This window comes from Vespa crabro, chromosome 6, assembly GCF_910589235.1.
Source record: "Vespa crabro chromosome 6, iyVesCrab1.2, whole genome shotgun sequence".
In the NCBI taxonomy this organism is placed as follows: domain Eukaryota; kingdom Metazoa; phylum Arthropoda; class Insecta; order Hymenoptera; family Vespidae; genus Vespa; species Vespa crabro.
The window spans coordinates 3,373,399-3,384,040 of NC_060960.1; the positions used below are offsets into that span (position 1 = coordinate 3,373,399).

Sequence of the window (10,642 nt, forward strand, 5' to 3'; positions counted from 1 at the left end):
TAAATTTGACATTCGAATAGGATTGTGAGATCTGTGACATATATCCAATACATGCATATTTACGTATGTACATATATACATATGTACGTATGTACTCAACGGACACCTACGTCCTGGCCGAGTTTGATAAATCTCCTATATATTTTCTCCTTTCTCCAAGTAAAACAACCACTTTGGCTAATGAAATAGTATATATCGAACAAACAATTAAAGTAACCAGTAGTGAAACGTGTTATATATAGTAAATATTCAGAAACAACTATCGTTATTCTGAATTCCACGTGGTATCTTTCTTTACTTTATCTTATTTCTGTTTATTTAACTCTTTTCCTCCATGTACTCTCTCTCTCTCTCTCTCTCTCTCTCTCTCTTTCTCTCTTTCTCTCTATCTATCTATCTATCTATCTATTTTTCTATCTATCTATCTATCTATCTATCTATTTATCTATTTATCTATCTCTATTTTCCTCTCTTTTTCTGTGCCTTTCGATACGTAAAACAACTTGAAGAGTATTCTGTTCAATTACAGACTTATATATTATGTATATCCGAATCAATGAAGGTACATCGATTCAATGAACAGGATGCTCACTCTACACAAGAAAAGCTCTCGATAGTAACTGCGGAAACTATGAAATCATCAATAACAACCAGTTTCTTATAGATTCTGATTTTTTTTCAAAACTTGCATCTCCTATCAACATACATATTCTGTTTCATCTACAGTGGATTGTATTATATGTCGATAATATAGATGTACGATATATCGATAAATATGTCTGCTTTCTAATGTTATAACATTTTTTATTTCGTTGACGTAACCATCGTAATTGATAAGGTAGTAAAATTTTGAACGGAATTACTTTATTCCGGTTATATTAAATGATGATTCTTCTTATGAAGATTCTGAAGAAAATCATTAATTTTGTCTTTGAAAAATTTATGCTTTCAATTATTTCCTTTCAAATGCTCGTAAGATAATAAATTATCTCTCTATTTGCCGAAAGAACTTAGAGATAAAACCTATAGATGGAGTTAGTATCGTTTTAATAATGACATTATCGATCGTTCGATTAATTATCCAATAGCATATTAATATCTGTTTTGTAGGTATCATCATTCTCTATATTCATAACTAGATGGTAGCACTATTAACATCAACGTTGATCATTATCGTTTGTTCATTCATTTATAATAACTTTTGAATTGACGAGTCATTTAAAAAAACAAAAACTAAATAATGTTAAAAATATTTTTATTTTAATATTTTCTTACTTGAACATTTTTTAATTATGATTTATAATGATGTATGAATTATCTTGACGCTTTTTGAAAATGCGTTTTTCAAACCTTAGGATTAATATTCGGTCTGATGGTGATGGAAGCTGCTACTGTTCCCTACTCTCCCTGTATATCTTCAAGCTGCAGTGGAATGCGTGATGCGTCACCTACATATGTATGTATGGGGAACCATATGTAACAAGTAATCGTTTTTCATCTAACATCGGTGTCGTTTCACTACACATGACGAATTTGAGAATAAAAAGAGAATTCCAATTTTATAAAAATTTGTATAAATAATTTTTTTTAAAGAAAATTGTATATTAATATAATTAATATAATTAATATATATTAATTATATTTTATAATTATTTTAAAGAGTATTTTATATTTTATATTAATTATATATTATAATTTTAAGAGAATTTCATATTATATTATTTAACGTTACATCAAATTATCGAAACTCTAATTATTATTATATGTTCTCTGTAGCATGTTCATCGCATAATTTAACGAATACCGTTTATTGATTTTTCCTTTTTATTTGCGAGCCAATAAGGCTATACTTTGTAAAATATGGGGTATTTCGGAATTCATGTTGCCAGCTAGTAAATTTGAATTCTACAAGAAAGTTTACCACAAGAACGCGAAGACGATATAATCCAGGCCGATAAACGACGTGCTCGGCTCGACATCCCCATGTTGACCTTTTTCTTATCGACTTGAAGCTTCCACCCCCATGAAACTCTCCAATTCGTCAGAAGCAATTCGTCATTAGAGTCTGACGTTCAATTTCTAATTATCTCGGGAAAAGAAAACGCGTTTGACAAATTATATGTTATAAATAAACATTCTTGTTCTGTTGTATCCTTCGCGTAGAAAGTAACTGTATTATAACAGTCATTTTCTTAATAACAAGATATATGTTCTGATCCTAACGGTTAAATAAAGAATTTGTATCTCATTAATGCTATCAGATATTCCGTAATATAATAAAAACTTAAGATTATTTATGAGTCCATTGAGATGTAATCTAGGTCCAGATCGTAAATCAATTTTATTTTTATTCATTCTCCCAACAATACGAGAAAGTTGAGAGAAATCATTTTATGAAAAAATATTTCGATATTATCATTAAAAGCATATATGTTTCTCTTTGGTCGAATTTCATAAATCTCTAAACATGTACATATTCTAACTCAGTGTTTCTCAATCTTTTTTCCATTCAATCCAATAAATTTGTTTGTAAAGGTACCAAGGTCCAAGTGTTTATAATATAACAATTTTTAATAACCCGATAATCTGAAGTCATTGTATATTATTTTATTGATACGTCTGTTACCGCAATATTCTCGTGAACTCGTAAGAATATTATACGAAAGAACTTTCTGGAAATGTCTTATAAATTAATCACTTTGTTTCGCCTAACGTAAGGTAACAGCTATTATTTCGCGGCCTATTAAAAATTAGTCATAGTCCATAGGTTGAGAAGCACTGCTCTAAAGTACGACGAAAAAATAATGTTAACACACTATCCAAAACAAGCGACTTACGTAAAATGAAATTTCGTATATGTCGGCGCTAGTATTCACGAATTAATCTCTTGCACGATAGTAAGAAACGAGATATACATATATATATATATATATATATATATATATATATATATATATATACATACGCACATACATACATCTAGGCACGTAATCGCATTCTAACCGAACGTACGTACGATTTCAATTATACTACAAATTCTTTGACATTAGCTAATATTTTAGGAACGTTATCATTCAAGAACACCTGTTACATTATTATCAATCTTCCATTCCTTAAAATATGATGTTCTTTACGACACGATTAATGAAAAAACACTTGTACATACTCTAACGTTTTCATAATTCTCATTATACAATTATATTTTTATCTTCGTTATACAAAATTGAAGAACTTTATTTACGAAGTCAGAAGAAATAGCTTACATGTGTTTCACGATCTGGTTATGGTTTCAAGATAAGTTTGAACATCTAATAGAAATATAAAGAGATTTTTAATCAATTTTCATCGTTAATTTCATTGACGGAAATATGACAATGAACGGAAACCGAAAAGGAATACGTGAGCTTGTAAATCGTTATGTTAATATCGTCCGATAGCACGAAGTTCGGTAGGGTCGTCGGGTCGTTGTGACGTCAGCGGATACGGCGACCTCGTCCAGAGGCGAGAATCGCAACAATATGCGTGTCTAAGCACGATTCGTGTTGAACGTCGAGTTCACGGGTCGTCCTCATCGTCCTCGTTGTCCTTCTCCTTCTCCAACTCTTCTTTGTCGCGAATGATAGACAAATATATGTAATTTTTTCCAGACGAAATGGAATTGGAACCCTCAGGATAAAATGCGATAAGAAATATCTTAAATGAATTCAAACGGAACATTCTAATCGTTCATGATTCTGTTGTAATAACGATTGATATTCCGCAGAAGTTGTTATATAATCGTTTGTAAAAAAAGAATAAAATGTATCTAAAGAATAGGCGATAAAGAACATGATGTTATGAAAAATCTGATTTTAAAATGGTAACTCTAATGAAAGACTCATTACCAATCGTATCCTTTTAAGCTTGTGACATTAAAAGAACGTTTGGTGTAATTAAGTACAGTTGAACGAAAACTCAAGAATTTATACATGTTGAAAGAATTTTCTAGACATTTATTATCGAGTTAAAGCCGTATCCGAAATTTGAAGTTTCTGCCAAATTTCAAAAAATTTGAAAACTTTTATAGGGTCTCCTAACTTTAATAATGAATCATATCGATGGACGTCATCGCTGGAAATTTACTATATAAGAAGCCGATTCAAATGACCAAGTTGTTTTTTTCCAAGTTATTTTTTTCTTGTAGCCAAAATATAATTACTCGAACCGATAAGAGAACTCGAAATACGTATTTCATCCAATTTGAAAAACTATTTTATTGGCGATAATCGAATTTATTATATTCTCTTTCACGTATCTTAAGGTCTTTGTAACGTACTTACTCCAACTTGTATTTTTAAAATCGAAAAGCAAATTCAAAATGACGATGAAATATATCCTCGATGAAATTTTGCATTTGCAAATGAAATCTGCGAATTCCCCTATAAGAGATCTCATTTCCATATCGAAGTTGAAGAAAACGTGAGTATCGAATGGATTCGTCCCCTAAAAATCGTCGACTTTACGACGCCCCAAGTTAGCCTAACCCAACATAATACTTTACCTTTTTTCCTCGTATCGCGAAAGATAGGGAAGAATGAAAAATAGAAAGAAAAAAGTTAGAGAGAGAGAGGGAGGCAGACAGAAAAAGAGAACGAGCTAGGAGATGAATATCGATGAATTTTTGCCATAACATAAATATTCAAGAGGAACACGTACAGTATCCGTATACGTGTATTTAGGTACATAAGTAAATTTACATGAACGAATTGTAATTATTTCATTATCTTCGCATACGAATTAGGATTATGTTGTAGATTTTTCTTCTTTCTTATGAAATCGTATTAGCCGTGACTTATTGTTGGATTAAATTAAGAAAAAAGATCATTCTCTCTCTCTCTCTCTCTCTCTCTCTCTCTCTCTCTCTCTTTTTCTGCTTTTCTTTCTCTCTCTGTACGTTGAAATTGGATAAGATAAGCTAGGGAGCCTGGAAAATTGCTAGGATTAGCTTCGATATATACATTATAATAAAAGAGAACCCTGGTAGATTCAAGCTAAGTAAGTTGGGTAAATCGACAAGAGTCCACCGGTCCTCTTGATGACCCGTGAACCGACTTGATCTTTCATAGTTACTGCTCCCTCTCCCTTACAAGTTGACTCCTTGAAACCGATAACCCGAGATATCGTGACAGACACATACGACTCGTCTCGATATCGTTCTCTCATAATAAATTGCTGCTCGTGTTGCCAACCGAGTTGTGCTCCGGTTTTATCGTCTTTCCCTTCCTCGAATATTATAGTATTCTTCTGTGCCTATTCTATATTGAAATTTACTTTTTCCTTAGTAAAGGAAATATAGATACATAGATACATTCATATATGCATATTGATACAACTATATTGTACTTTACAAATTGTCAATCATCTTACATTCTTTTTTTTCATCGTCTGAAATTATTTGAAATTATTTGCTATGTTGTTTTCTTTGAAATCGAATCACAAGTTCGATAGGAGTCTTGGAAGAGCAAATAAATCTACAAAGCGATACCGAAATCGCTCATAAAGGAATCGGACTCGAATGGCGTAAACATCGAGTGCAAGCAATGTCGATATTGCTGACAAAAAAAAAACGAACTTAGGACGCCGATCGTATTTGCAGGAAAACGTTTAAAAATGATCTGATACGACGTATAAGTATGTTTGTTCGACCCTAAACCTGATCTGCAAGAAATGACGCAAGATTATGTAAAATTTAAGATCTAGACGGAGAAAAAGAGAAAGAAAAATATAAGACTTACATATGTAGCGTTTGATAAAAATAAGAAAACTGATTTAATAAGCGCATAAATTATTTAAAAAAAAAACAATTTCTTTGAATTATTTTTCCATTAAGTTATATATATTACATTACACTCCAATCAATTAATTAATCAAATATTTTCGTAGAGTTATTTGATGTTGATCTAAACAAAGGTAAATATATAAAAATTGATAAATAGCGATAATTTATCTAATCATTATAGATACGTATATTTAAGAACTATAGTTGATATTTTGAACAATTTCTCGAGTTATCTCGATTATCTTTGAAAAATAATTATTATTTAACTAACGAAAATATTATGTACCTTTCGATAGGAAACGATGAATGGTTCTCTGTTATCGATCGGCAGAGTGAATATTTTTGTGAACAGTAACGATACGTAGGCTAATGAGAAAAGCTCGGATGACTTTATCGTCCTGCTAGCTTCACTGGTAAAACTATACGGCGATCGAGGGATGTACGTTGCTGACAAACATGGGAGCGCCGTAAAAAAAAAAAAGAAAGAAAAAAGAAAAAAGAAAAAAGGGAAGAAAGAGGAGGAGAAAAGAACGACGAACGTCGATCCTTTCCTACCGCGTTACACGCATTCTACTCTATTTCTATCTAGGCGTGGCAAATGTGTTCCTTTATGAGCCAAGTGTCAGACTTCCGGTATACATATTACAGAAATCAGATACTTCTGCACACCAAACGCGCGATATATGCAAGGAGTCGTGCCGCGCTTGTTATTTTTTTTTTCCCCAACTTACGAACAAGCCAAAATGAGATTATATTAAAAACTATTTCAAAATATTGTTAAATAATACACAAGGAAATACGAAAGAATCTGAGAAATATTTTCACTTTACATTAAATATTTTCAAATTGTAATAGAAAATATCATAAATTTCTTCCAATTGAAAAGATGGTGAAGAAAAATGAAAGTAAAATTTGTAACAGTAGCAAAGTGAGAATAGATGAGAATCTCGAGAAAAGGCTTGCGATGATAAAGCTGAACGACTGCGTGACACAAAAGCGAACCATGAGACGGGGGTACGACGATGTATGGTGAGCCGCACCTAAATGCGTCCGTAAAGTACTTCTCTAAATGCGACCTTAACGACCACCGCGAAGGATAAAGAGAACGGGGAACGGCTTGCATGGATTCGGGCGCGGTCAATGTCGTTTAGAGATGGTGGCTATTACTAGTCTCTTTTATTTCTCTCTCTCTCTCTCTCTCTCTCTCTCTCTCTCTTTCTCTTTTTCTCTCTTTCTTTTTCTTTCTCCTTCTTTTTCTCTCTCTTCCTCTCTTTTCCAACTCTCCGATATTTTCGTCGTGGCCTACTAATATACTACCTAAATTCGTCCTCTTTCCATGAGTCGTACTTTTGAAGATAACTCTTTGGTAAATTTATGAAAATTTGTGAAAAATTACGTAAAACGTGAAATTCGAAAAAAAAAAAATATATATATATCCAAATATATGTGTGTGTATACCTATGTAGTTTTCTTCTATTCCTTTCGGAAATACTTACATTCCTTTAATTTTCTCGATCTTATTATCATTTGAACTTTACGAATCGTTCGATTGTTTGATTTCTTCGATGTTGACCTCACTTCCTTTTCTTTTTTTTTTTTTCATATTGAATATTCTTTCTATCGATGCACTTACACAATTATTTCACAATACATAGATAATGGAACGTGAAAAATTACTTCCAGATTGCACGACCGTAACCTATTTTGTCGGAGCACGCGTGTATACGTACCGACAGATTTTCTAATAAGCAAAACCGTTCTAATACTATTAATAGCTTATTCTAAATGCAGAACGTGCTTGATATTCTTTTATTGCGATCTCGAGAAAAAATCAAGAATAGTTTGAATCAACAGTTAAGAAAAGGATTTCTGATATAAGTTGATACGATTTTTTCGATTTTTAGAAAATTTAAAATCACGATAAAGAATATAAGAAAAGGAAAAAATGTCTATTGATATAATGTCATATGTTATGAAACGCGATAGAACACATGATGTAGACTAATTAAATATTCATTAAAGTCGAACGCAACTCGACATTCATGAATTCTATCCTTCTATATATTCAAGAAAGATGAATTTGCAAGTGAAATAATATGCTTTTCGAATTCAAAGATATTCATATTTAATCACATAACATCCTTCTTATTTATATAATTCTTTTTATTTTCTTGTTTTTTTACTCCGTTTGGATATCATATATTTCTAAATAATCAATTCTTGTTTCTTTTTTTTTCCAAAAATCATGTCTAACAGTTGGTATACAAAATTTCACGCGCCGCGATAAGAACCTCCTCTTTTACCTACTCCGAAGGGACCTACGCCCTCTCATAGGTGGATGAGTAAACTTTTTCATTAGTGTAATTAACTTAAAAAATATAAGTAATGAATTGTGAGATATTAATCTAAAATTTATTATTTTATCCATATCCTGATCTTTATACTTATATAAAGAATTTTGTTTAAATAATATAATAATCTTTGAATATTTCTATATGTTTTTAAGTTTCAAATATCGAATTTTCTATTTCTGCCATTTCGAAATTTCTTCAGAGATTATTCCGTATTTATCGATAATGCAAGTTACAATATTTGGAATATAGGACACGAGAAAACATAGGGTCGACAGGGTCGTACTCAATGATAAGATTACTACCAACGTTGGTTATAAACACGTTGGTTGTGTAAACGATACCAACGGAGAACAGAAAGAAATTTCATTTCATGTAGTAGTAGCTACATATTATTATTATCTTGTGCATTTTCTTGTTAGCATGTAATATTAACTTATTGCTCGAAACAGATATGAAAAGGTCATATCATAATCTCACTACGATGTTCCTTTTAATTAATCTCATTTCGATTATATAGTGTCAGCAGTTATTTTTATTTTATGATAATGAGATCATGAAAAAATAGAATAAGATAATTTCAATTTAGAATTTATCACGATCGAAATACTGTATGTATTTAAAATATTATGTTACCACAAATTTGTTGACTCATCGGCTGATTATTGATAGCGTACAGTACTATCGTAATTGTTGCGTTGAAAAGAACGAATCAGAGTATCAATAAGAACTACGTGGCAATTGAAGCTGATTGGTTAAAGCGTTCGGTACAAACCAATTACATACGCCATTCACGCATAATGCACCTTTTATCGAATGCATATATACATTATTTAATAAATGTACATACAAATTAATGAATCAAAAGTAATATATATCTGTACGAATTCTCCAAAACGAATATATATATATATATATATATATGTATATATATATATATATATATATATATATTATAAATAAATATTAAATATTAATTAATAAATACAAAGATCAATAAGTTCGTTTAATCGCTACTTCTTTTTTTTCTTTCTTTTAAAGTGAGCTACTTCTTCGTTAAACCCTTTTTGACTTAAATGTATTGGACTAGTATATCATTTTCTCGAAGACATTCTGTGTACGGTATAGTTTTAGTCTAACTTAAGTGGCTTTTCAATATTCAGAGTCAATAAAGTAGTATCTTAGAATGTATTACTTTATGCTTTGCCACCTGCGTTCTCTCACTTTGATAGCACGTTCCTTCGATCTTTCCATCTGTTTTTGTATACATGTAGCAAGGTAGACGTTAACTCAAATATTTATTTGTTTCATATTTTACTGTTTTTTAAATTTATTTATAGGTAAGTGAAAAATGTTTATATTTTTTTTCAAATGAATTTCCATGTAGTGAATAAAAAAAACGGTTATATTGATATTATTTGTATATAATACTATATTACTTACAAAACGCAATATCTTTCGCTAATAACATTTTTATTCTACTTAAGTTATCAAAGCTTTTATTAAATGCACGATCTTTAGTTTCGCGTAATTTTACAGTAATGCGAGAATATGACATAGATTAAATAAAATTAGAGATTGGAAAATGTTCTTACTTCGAAACGCCATCTAGTGAGTGAACGATGATAATCCTGATTCACATTTACTTATGATTTTTCTTATCTAACATATCATAACCATAGGTGTGAAAATCATTTTTGAATTCTTCTATCACCATTTTTTATAACAGTGATTAAAACGTATAATTACAAGTTTTAGAAATTACACGTTTATATCATATTTACGAAGCTATATTTATCTTTTTCTGTTTAACCTCTTTGGTACGATCGTCAATTTTTTTCTATCTATTAAAAATAAATATTTGAAGAGGTTTATTTAGCTAAATTTAATATTAATTAAATTTTATTATATTAGTTATTTAATGTATAAAGAGAGGAAAGAAGGGAGAGAGAGAGAGAGAGAGAGAAAGATATAAGCTTCAATGATTGAATAGAATCCAATAATACATACACTCATATCTACATATTTGATTTTATATGGCCAATTTCTCTTCTTAATTAAAGACATGGATTATATCGATATTTATTTCTCATATATATATATTATGATTTAATGAATAGTCAATATCTGCAAATGTTTGTATTTAAAAATAGCTACGTTCTGAAAGACTAATTCCTCGCCAAAAACATATTGCATTTTACTGTTCTTACCAAACATCATATAAAAAAATCGCCATGTAGAATTTCGAGCGGTGGCACTAAAAATCGGTGAACGAGAAAGGATGGAGGGAGAGAGGGGTATCGACACACGTCTGGTATCGCGTTCGATGCGATCAATGCGAAATGAGCTGAGGCTCTCGCGTGGCCTTCTCTTCTCGGTATCGCTATCCAAGAAATTTTTCTCGGACGTGTGTAAGCTTCGATGACATGTATCGTACCGGAAATACGTTTTACGAGACGGTTTGTCTTCCCTC

General features: G+C 30.9%; 1 long non-coding RNA gene across 1 annotated transcript; it reads right to left on the reverse strand.

Annotated features, from left to right (window-relative positions):
- Positions 1-9,556: 9,556 nt before the first annotated feature.
- Positions 9,557-10,288, reverse strand: LOC124425211. Its single transcript, XR_006942449.1, has 2 exons — positions 10,180-10,288; positions 9,557-10,013 (listed from the first exon to the last, which is right to left on the reverse strand). It is a non-coding gene; the product is annotated as an uncharacterized LOC124425211 (long non-coding RNA).
- Positions 10,289-10,642: the final 354 nt, after the last annotated feature.